The sequence below is a fragment of the Gorilla gorilla genome, chromosome 5 (assembly GCF_029281585.2).
Source record: "Gorilla gorilla gorilla isolate KB3781 chromosome 5, NHGRI_mGorGor1-v2.1_pri, whole genome shotgun sequence".
Taxonomy (NCBI): Eukaryota; Metazoa; Chordata; class Mammalia; order Primates; family Hominidae; genus Gorilla; species Gorilla gorilla.
Window position 1 is genome coordinate 68,680,723 of NC_073229.2, and position 10,120 is coordinate 68,690,842.

Here is a 10,120-nt window from a genome sequence, read left to right on the forward strand (position 1 = left end):
CATGCCCAGCCGGCTTTTACATTTTATTAAGGTGGGTCTAGAAGAGCTTTTACTATAAGGTTAATATAGTTCTACTACTAAGATGATACCCCTCTGAGGATTCTAATCAATGGTGCATGATTTAGGAAATTTTATCTGGTGGAAATATCAACATTTTTCAGTCCTACATCGGCTCCAAGAATATGCACAGGATTCTATTTTCTAGTGGTTTGATTCCTGGCTTCTCATACATGCATAGATTGGTACACAGCCAAAGACTGGAGCAGATCTCTATAGATTTCCAGATTTGGGCTTCTGGCCTCCAGAATTGTAAAAGAAAAAAATTTGTAAAAAAAAAAAAATTGTGTTGGTATAAACCATCAAATATGTGATAGTTTGTTACAGCAGCCATAGGAAACTCTTATAAATTTTATAATTATAGCTCTTACACTTATGCCTATCATCTATTTTGAGTTCTTTTTTATATTTTGTATGAAAGGGGTACAATTTTAATCTTTTGTTTGTGAATATTCAGTGTTCCAACACCAATTGTTGAGAAGACATTTCTTTCCTCATTAAATTGGGGAAATCAACCTTGTTGAAAATCAATTAGCTGTAAATGTCAAGAGTGTGTTTCTGAGCTCTCAATTCTATTTAATTGATCAATATATTTACTGTTAGGCCAATACTACATTGATTTGATTACGGTAGCAGTGTACTAAATTTTGAAATTGGGAAGTGTGAATTTTCCAGCTTTGTTTTTCTTTTTCAAGACTATTTTTTTTTCAGATTTAGTTTTTTTATTAAAGTCTTTCTTTCTTTCTTTCTTTCTTTCTTTCTTTTTTCTTTTCTTTTCTTTTCTTTTCTTTCTTTCTCTCTCTCTCTCTCTTTCTTTCTTTCTTCCTTCCTTCCTTCCTTTCTTTCTTTTCTTTTCTTTCCTGCTGTTATCACCCAGGCTGGAGTACAATGCTATAATCTGTAATCTCGGCTCACTGCACCTCCACCTCCTGGGCTCAAGCAATTCTCCTGCCTCAACCTCCCAAGTAGCTGGGATCACAGGTGCACACCACCATGCCCAGCTAATTTTTGTATTTTTAGTAGATATGGGGTTTCACCATGTTGGCCAGACTGGCCTCGACCTCCTGACCTCAAGTGATCCACCTGCCTTGGCCTCCCGAAGTGCTGAGATTACAGGCGTGAGCCTCTGCGCCCAGCCCTTTTAAAAAAAGTTAATTAAATTATTTTTCCTTTTAGAAACAAGTTTACCAAGAAACCAGCTCCCCTCCCACCACACTGGGCAGGCTGCAGTCATCTTTCTTTAAACTGCTCTGATTTTCCCTCACACCCCAAACAGGATCTCCTCAGGATGGTCTCAGAAAGCTGGAGTCTCTCCATGCCTGGCCATACAGCCTGCTGGTGGTGAAGGCCTCTCTGCCACATTGGAGGTTTCTGATTGTGGGACACAGTCTGGTTTTTTGTTTTCTTCCTGTCTTCTAATTTAAAAGACATCCCTGGGTGACAGGAACAGTGCAGGAGTGTGAGCTGTTGAAAGAACCTGGTGAAGTCTTGCAAGGTCCAGCAAATTGCTTACATTCCTCAGCACCAGTGACTTGCGTGTGGAAGTCTGTAAGTTGTTTGTGTGTCACTGTGCTGGGCTTCCATGGTTGTCTCCTTTGGCAGTCCTTTCAAGGAATTCTCTAACCACTGACCAAAAAAAATTGGACTTTCAACCTGCATGACCTCCTAGAGCACTTTAGCCACATTGGGTAGGGTATGTTGGGGAGGAGACAAAAGCAGCATGTGTGGAGCAACTGGCTGGCAAGTTACTGTCTAAGCTGGTTCATCATCTGCCCAATCAGTTCTTTCTGTAAATCAAAGTCTTCCCCATGATCATTGGCTACCCCTGTATGGATGAGGTCTGGTGGGAAACTCATGACACTACAGTTGGCATCCCAGTGGTCCAGGGTAGTAGAGGCAATGGCCCACTGTGATATAAGGATGATTACTTGGCTCTTCAGCAAGATGACAGGGCTACACTAAATAAACCTGGTAGCTATCCAGGCTGAACATGTCATCTATAGTGTCAGGGTGATTCTGGAGACCATTCTGCTGTTCTAGGAGCTGAAAGGTGGGGATGCATAGTGCCTGGACATGTCTAGTAGTTCCTGTGTTTTGGCTATTTTGGGCCCCTGCATTTCCACATGAATTTTATGATCAAACTGTCAATTGATGCCAAAAGGTAACTGGGATTTTGAAAGAAATTGTGTTAAATCTGTAGATCGATTTGGGAGTATTACCATTTTAATATTAAATTTTTCAATCCATGGACTTGAAATGACTTTCCATTTACTAATTTACTAATATATTTTAAATTTTCTTTTTATGAAATGTTTGCAGCTTTCAGTGTATAATCCTTGCACTCTTCTTCTTAAATTTATTTCTAAGTATTTTATTCTTTTTAATACTCTTCTAAATAAAATTGTTTTCTTAATTTCACTTTTGGATTGCTTATCACTAGTGTATAGAAATTCAATTTATTATTATATGTTTATCTTGTGTCCTGAAGTCTTTCTGAACTTGTTTATTAGGTGTTGTACATTTTAGTGGATTTCTCAGGATTTTCTATGAACAAGATCATCCATTTGTACGTAGAGATAATTTTACTTCTTACCTTCCAATCTGGATATTGTTTATTTCATTTTCTTAACTATATGCCTTGATCAAAACTTCTAGTACAATGTTGAATAGAAATGGTAACAGCAGACATCCTTGTTTTGCTCCTGATGTCAGGGAAAACACATTCACTCTTTCAACTTTATGTATGATTATAGATGTAGATTCTCATAAATGGCGATTTATATCATGTATGTTTTAAATTAATAATTTTCTTTTTAAAAAAACAGCAGCTTTAGGTTTTCAGAAAAATTGAGTAGAAAGTAAGAGTTTTAATGTTATCTTTCCCTCTCAGTTTCCTTTATTAACATCTTGTGTTGGTGTTGTACATTCATTAAATTGATGAATGATGAATCAATATTGATATATTCTAAGTGAAATCCATAGTTTACATGAAGGTTCAAATTTTGTGTTATATTACGGGATTGAGGAATGCACAATGTCATGTATCCACTATTACAGCATCATCCACACTGCCCTAACAACAATGGGTATTTTAACTGTTTCTTTCGTGTTTTTTTTTTTTTTCTACAGTGTTATATACTTGACATTATATAGTTTGTAGCCTTTTTAGACTGGCTTCTTTTACTTACCAATACGTTTGTAAGTTTCCTTTATGTCTTTGCTTGATAGCTCATTTTTAAAAATCACTGCACAGTATTCCATTGTATAGATGCAACACAATTTGCTTATTCATTAACATATTGAAGGACTTCTTACAAGATTTCGCAATTATGAATAAAGCTGCTGTAAACACCGATTTGCAGGCCTTCTTTGGACATTTTTTCAACTCATTGGGTAAAAATGTGATTGCTGGATTGTATGTTTAGTTTCATAAGAAACTGACAAATTGCCTTCCAAAGTGACTGTACCATTTCACATTACCACCAGCAATGAATAAGAGCTGCTTCATTCCACATCCTCATCATAAATAGCATTATCAGTGTTTTGGATTTTGGCTTTTCTAAAAGGTATGTAGTGCTACTCATTGTTATTTTAATTCATAATTCCCTGATGACACATGATGTCGAACTTCTTTTTATGGGCTCATCTGCCATGGATATATCTTTCATAAGTTGTCCACTTCAGAAATTTGCCCATTTTAAAATTGGCTTGTTTTCATATTGGGATTTAAAAGTTTTATTTTAAATATGTTTTAGATACAACTCTTTTATCAGATACATGTTTTGCAAATAGATCCTCTCAGTCTGTAGCCTCTGTTTCCATTTGCTTTTTACTTAACTTTTCAGGGCCTTAGTTTTCTCATTGGAAAAAAAAGTATAATAATAGAATCCCACAGGATTATATTGAAGTTTATATCAATTAAGATTCAATTCTTTAAAACCACTTTGGGTATTTTAAAACAGTAAGATATTTAATACAGGTTAATTATGTGCTTATGAAATTGTGGGAAGAGCTAAAGAGCAAGCACTAGGCTGGACTGCGAGGGTATCCTCTGAAAACAAAACTATTCAATTGGTTTCCCAAGAGAGTTGCTGCCTCTGCCACACATAAGAATGTGGGAGTCAAGAGGCTGCCACTAGAACCATGTGTCAATAGCTCACTAAAATTTAGGATATGGGAGCTTGTCATAGCCTCTGTTACCACCACTCCCACTGCTACATCTATAACTACTTGAGGATTGGGAAACTGAGCCCAGGTGCTATTTCTCCAATTCCTTTTCAATATCTATAAAGCTGTGGGCATTGGCTTCTTCATAGTCTTGCTTGTCATCAGAAAATATGCTGAAAGCCACAGGTATGTGATCTCCATTTACTTCTGCTTTCCAGATTTCAGGGAGTGCTTTTAATTGGGGAAACCTACTTTGTAAACCTAATGTGTTTTGTTAGTTGCAAAGAAATTCTGGGAATATACTTTTAAACTTTCCAGTGTTTGTAATAAAATGAGAAACAATAGAAGAAGGTGGGAAAAAGTGCTGAGTGCCAGTATATACATACCATATCTAGCTCAACAATTAAATGAGGTATGTTATCCTTGAGGCACTCAATCAATTTTCATGATTACTAATTTTTGCTCATTTTGTGACCCATGAAATAAGTCATGAATTTTCCTACTACCATAAATTAAAAATCTAAAATTCTTGATGTCAGATACCAGGACCACATCTTTAAATGTTCCACAATTCCTTCAAGAAGGTGTATAATGTCTCTTTCATAATGTCCCCAACAGAGTAAGATTTGGTTTGGTGCTCTTGTAGAATAGCTATTTCCTCCTCATGTTGTCATTTTTTGCTAACTTGTTCACCTTTGGAATTGTCTGAATTTGGTTCCTATCACTCCATTTTCTCAATTTTGAATTCTGAAACCCTTTTCACTCAGTTCTTTTTTTAAAAAAAATCCTGACCTTAATTCTAGATCTTCACTTTGCTTCTTTCCTCTTTCTTACAGGCCAGAATCTGACTTTTTCCACTGCTTTTCTGGTATTGATTTATGATCTGATCCCAGTTTGGGTATTCCTATTGCATATCTGTGATCCACCTTTACCACCACAGTATGGCAATGCTTTAATCCTTTTGTGTTTATGTAGACAAGTTTCTATTTCTAGATGCAACATATTGGAAATTTTGAGGCCAATTTTTTTCCTTTTCTATTCTATTCTTTCTTTCTTTCTTTCTTTTTTTAATTGTGTCTTGCTCTGTCACCCAGGCTGGAGTGCAGTGGCATGATCTTCAGCTCACTGCAGCCTCCACCTCCGGGGTTCAAGTGATTCTTGGGTCTCAGCCCCTTGAGTAGCAGGGATTCACAGGCACGCCACCATGCCCAGCTAATTTTTGTATTTTTAGTAGAAATGTGGGTTTCATTATGTTGGCCAAGCTGGTCTCGAACTCCTGGCCTCAAGTGATCTGCCTGCCTTGGCCTCCCAAAGTGCTGGGATTACAGGTGTGAGCCACTGTGCCTGGCTTGAAGCCTATTTTAAGGTATCAAATAGTTTATATTTTGTCAAAATCTTTTATCTTCCTAGGCAATTCTAAATCAATGTATATTTTATAAGATATTTAATTGACAACTCTTTGACTTATACATATTTGAACCATCAGTATGCTTGGAAATGGCCATTTAGGAGTCTATAAACCTCCAGCATGTTATTTTTCTTAGAAGCAGGTTATGCTAAGTGAATTAATTTATCTTTCCATGTTCAAAGTTTGGTTTCAAAACTTGACACTTTGAATATAGGAAAGGTTTTGTTTGATTTTGGGAATTTTGCCACCTCTCATATCTAATTTAAGAAAACGACAGCATTTTTTTTTTATTTTAGCTACACATATTTACAAGTTTCAAAACAAATGATGGTTGTGGGAAAGCCAACAGTCAGTAAACATATGAATAATGCATTTTTAAAATATTTTGTCCTCTTCTCCTGATCTTTAGAATGTTTGCTTCTGTATTTTGGATTAATATTTACTTTGTTTTAATTTATTTATTTTAATAGGAACCTTTTTACTGAAATAGAAACTCCATAGGATTTCTGAATTTGGAAACTGAGAAATAGATAACAGTGTTAGCCACTTTCTACAGGTGATTTCATTTTAGCTGTTGCAGGACAAGAGGCAATAATACAAGGAAAGAAGGAAGGAAGGAAGGAAGGAAGGAAGGAAGGAAGGAAGGAAGAAAGGAAGGAAGGAAGGGGGAGGGAGGGAGGAAAGGAGGGACGGAGGGAGGGAGGAAAGGAGGGAGGGAGGAAGGAAGGAAGAGAGGAAGGAAGGAAAGGGAAGGAGGGAGGAAGGAAGAGAGGAAGGAAGGGAGGGAGGAAGGAAGGAAGGAACGAACTTCAAAATCCCATATAAGACATGATGAAACTTGATTATTTTTTGTTATATCTGATGTAAGTAATAAACTTATATTCTTTTAGAAATGGCAGATACTTTTGATAAACCTAGGGCTCCTCCAATTGTGTTCAAGCATTGCAGTACAACTTTTAGTGGGGAAAAGATACTGAGTACTTTCTTCTCCATTGCTTTTCCAGTGTTGTATTGGGCTTTGAAGAGGGAAAGTATTTTGTATGCTGTTGCAGCAAGAAGAGTTTTTGGAGACCTATAAGGGAGCATAGTGTTTTTCCCTATAAATGTATTACTCTATTTTTAAGATTGAACAGAAAGAGTAAAAGATAGGAAAAATTAAGCAATAGATTATTTACTCAAGTATAAGACTATTCCTGTTTATCTCTTGCATCTTATGTTGTTGAATACGTCTTTTACTTTTAGGGCTTCTAAGTTTCTTAAATCTAAGACATAGGGATAATATTAAGTCTTTAACTGTGGTATATGTGTATGTGAAGTACATTTTGGCACTTCCATTCGTTAATTTTTGAAACATATGGAGGACCTATTGTGTATCTTTAGGAGCCAGAGGAGACAGAGAAACTAACCAGAATCAGTGTGATAGGTGTGCTGATAAAGCTGTACCCCAGGAGCTTTGGAGGATGGAGAGAGAAGGTTTTCCAGAGAAGGTAACCACTGTTTCAGAAGACAAGAGGACCTAACCCAAAGGAACAATTGGAGAGAGGTGGGGGAAGGGAAAGGCAATGTCTTCTCAGGTAAAGGGAAGAGTATGGCAGATACTGCTAGAGGAAGTTCCACTTCCTTTTCCTTCTGGTACATGAGAGGAAACTACATTTCCTACCTGGTTGCAGTTACGTGGGGCCATGTGACTGTTCCAGCCAATGGAATGTGGGCAGAGTGATTTATACCATTTCCGTGCTGAATCCACATGAAGACCTCCTGGATGATTTTCCATGCATTCTTTTTTACCCTTTTTTTCTTCCTTCTTTGGGATGCAGGCAGTTGATTTAACTAAAAATGCTGAGCTCTCAGATTAGTGGCTCTTAGCTTTAGCTCCTGTATAATTCTAATATGCAGCCAACGTTGAAGACCATGCCCTGGAGCAGCCTTCCTCAAAGGGTTCATAGAGAAATAAGGTCTATAGAAAATGATTTAATGACTATTTTCTCAATTCATGCAAGGCTAGTACTTAGCTAGCATCATTATAGATGTGTAGGAGATGGCTAATTCCTCACATGTAGTAAATGTCTATGGAAATTACAGGTTAAGTCTTTCGTGGAATCCTGACTGACTATTGTCCTAGAGGATATTAGAGCTACTGAGTGGAAGGGGCTTAGGTTCCTTAATGACTGAGTAGAGCAGAAAGAACCACTGCTGACTTGAATTGGATAGTGACTTGAGTGAGAAATAAACCTTAATGCATTAAGTGACAAAATGTTAAGGTTATTTGTTATGTCAGTTAGCCTATCATTACCAATACAAATGGCATGTCTAAATGTATTATGACCATAGAAGGCACAGGGAATCGAAGAGGTCATATAATTTTTTTCCAGATAGAATAATGATTATGTATTTATTTGAGGTTGGGATGAGTTTAGGCAGTAAAGGTATGGTTAAGGTATGGTTAATGTTGAGGCTGAACAACTATTCAGTGGCTACATTATTATGAGCCTTGTATGACTTTTTTGGCAATTTATCTTACTCTGAAAGTAATGAAATTCCATTTATTTCAAGACTTCTCACTGGATAGGTAGCTTGACAAGTTCTACACTTTTGAATACTGCTTCAACTAAATCTTCTACAGTCAAAGTGAAGCCAGTACTCTGATGGGACCTGAAGCCTGAAAAGGATGACAACATTCCAGGGTTTGCTCTGTAATGATGAAAGCAGGATAAATCAAACTGGGAGAAGGTACCCCTCACCTTGCTGGAAATCAAATGATGTTTGCTACTCATTCCAACTGACTGCTAGCCTTGGTGATATTTAAAGAAGGCAGCCAGGATGCCGCTGCTTAAACAAACATGTTTTTCATATTTTATTTTCTATGCCATTACACAATTAATGCATGAGCTTACTGAAACAAACAGAACAGCAAAACAATACAATTAGAAATAGTAAGCCTAGGGCAATAACCACTACTCATGCTTTATGTGGATACCTCAGTGTAACAATCTGAAGTGAAATCCTGAGTAAGCACCATCCTCTGGATGTTCATTCAGTTAGGGGTATTAGTACAAAGACAAGCAATCAGGAAGGACTGCTAAGCTTCACCTTCACCTCAGAGTGCAGTGGTATTTGAACGGAACCTTATGTGCCCCATTCTGTTTGGCTTTTGTTTTTAGTGGTCGATTTATTTTTGTTGTCTGAAAAGTAGGGGATGACTACACAAATCTGCAGGCATGCACACACAACACAGTTTCTCAAGCTTATATTGTTCTCTTGGGTGGAAAGAGAAAAAGAAAACCACTTTGGGAAATGCTAGAGTATTTTCTTGTAGGAAGTTTAAAGATTATCCATTCAAAGACCTGACAAATTAGGAGCCAAGCCTTCCTGGGTGTTTGTCTGAGTTATATTTTCCAATCTATTATGAAAATCCTGAATAGGGCAGTCATTTTGAAGATGGCTTTGACCTTTATCAAGAAGAAGGAGCCAGTTACATTCAGCACTATCTACTCTACAATCAGTCATTGTGCTGTCTGGGCCTGCTTTCTTTAAGAAAGCTTATTTTTCTTCTTTCTTGTTGCTCATGGGCCTTGTCATTTATGATTCCTCTACTGCAGGAAGTCTCGTTTGTGAAGAGTCACAGATTGTACCAGGTTTCCTTTTTCTGTAATAGGATAGATGAGGAGAAGACTTCGCAGCTGCCACATAAGGTTTTGCTGTGCTCATAGCGCGTTGTGAAGGATCTGTCTGTAAAGAATCTGTGTGTCATGGAGTAGTCGCTGAATGGCTCCATGCCTCTGTTTTCACCTGTAAAGCAAGCATACCACCTGCCTCCCAGAAATGTTTATAAAATCAATGAGTCATATACTTGTTTATCACCTATCTCTCTCTCCTAAAGGGAGGTGGAAGATTATTAACCCCTTGAGCAGTCATTCTGAAGTGATTAGTAATTAAAAAGGCTCTTTTTTTTTTTCTTTTTTTTGACATAGTCTCACTCTGTCACCCAGGCTGGAGTGCAGTGGCATGATCTCGGCTCACTGCAACCTCCACCTCCCAGGCTCAAGTGATTCTCCTGTCTCGGCCTCCAGAGTAGCAGGGATTACAGGCATGCACCACCACACTAGGCTAATTTTTGTATTTTTAGTAGACATGGGGTTTCACCATGTTGGCCAGGCTGGTCTCAAACTCCTGACCTCAGGTGATCTCCCTGTCTTGGCCTCCCCAAGTGCTGGGATTACAGGCATGAGCCCTGGCCTAAAAAGGCATTTTAAACTAGTTGCTAGGGAAATTTCCCCATAGGAATATTGATTTTGCATGTAGAATAGTCTCTGTCATACAAATAAAATTTCTTTTGGCGTTCTGTAACAGGCAGAAATGTTCAAAGATTATCTCCAATCAGAAGCTCTTCTAAAGAAAAATAAGCAGCAATGAAGTGATTACAAATATGGATTTTGCAGACAAATGGCCTGGGTTCAAAACTCAGTTCTGCCATTTAATAGTCATGTG

The 10,120-nt window shown here is 37.6% G+C and overlaps 1 pseudogene; it reads right to left on the bottom strand.

Moving 5' to 3' along the window:
* Positions 1–1,472: 1,472 nt before the first annotated feature.
* On the bottom strand, positions 1,473–9,340 carry LOC101141398 (transportin-3-like; annotated as a pseudogene).
* Between the last annotated feature and the right edge of the window lie 780 nt (positions 9,341–10,120).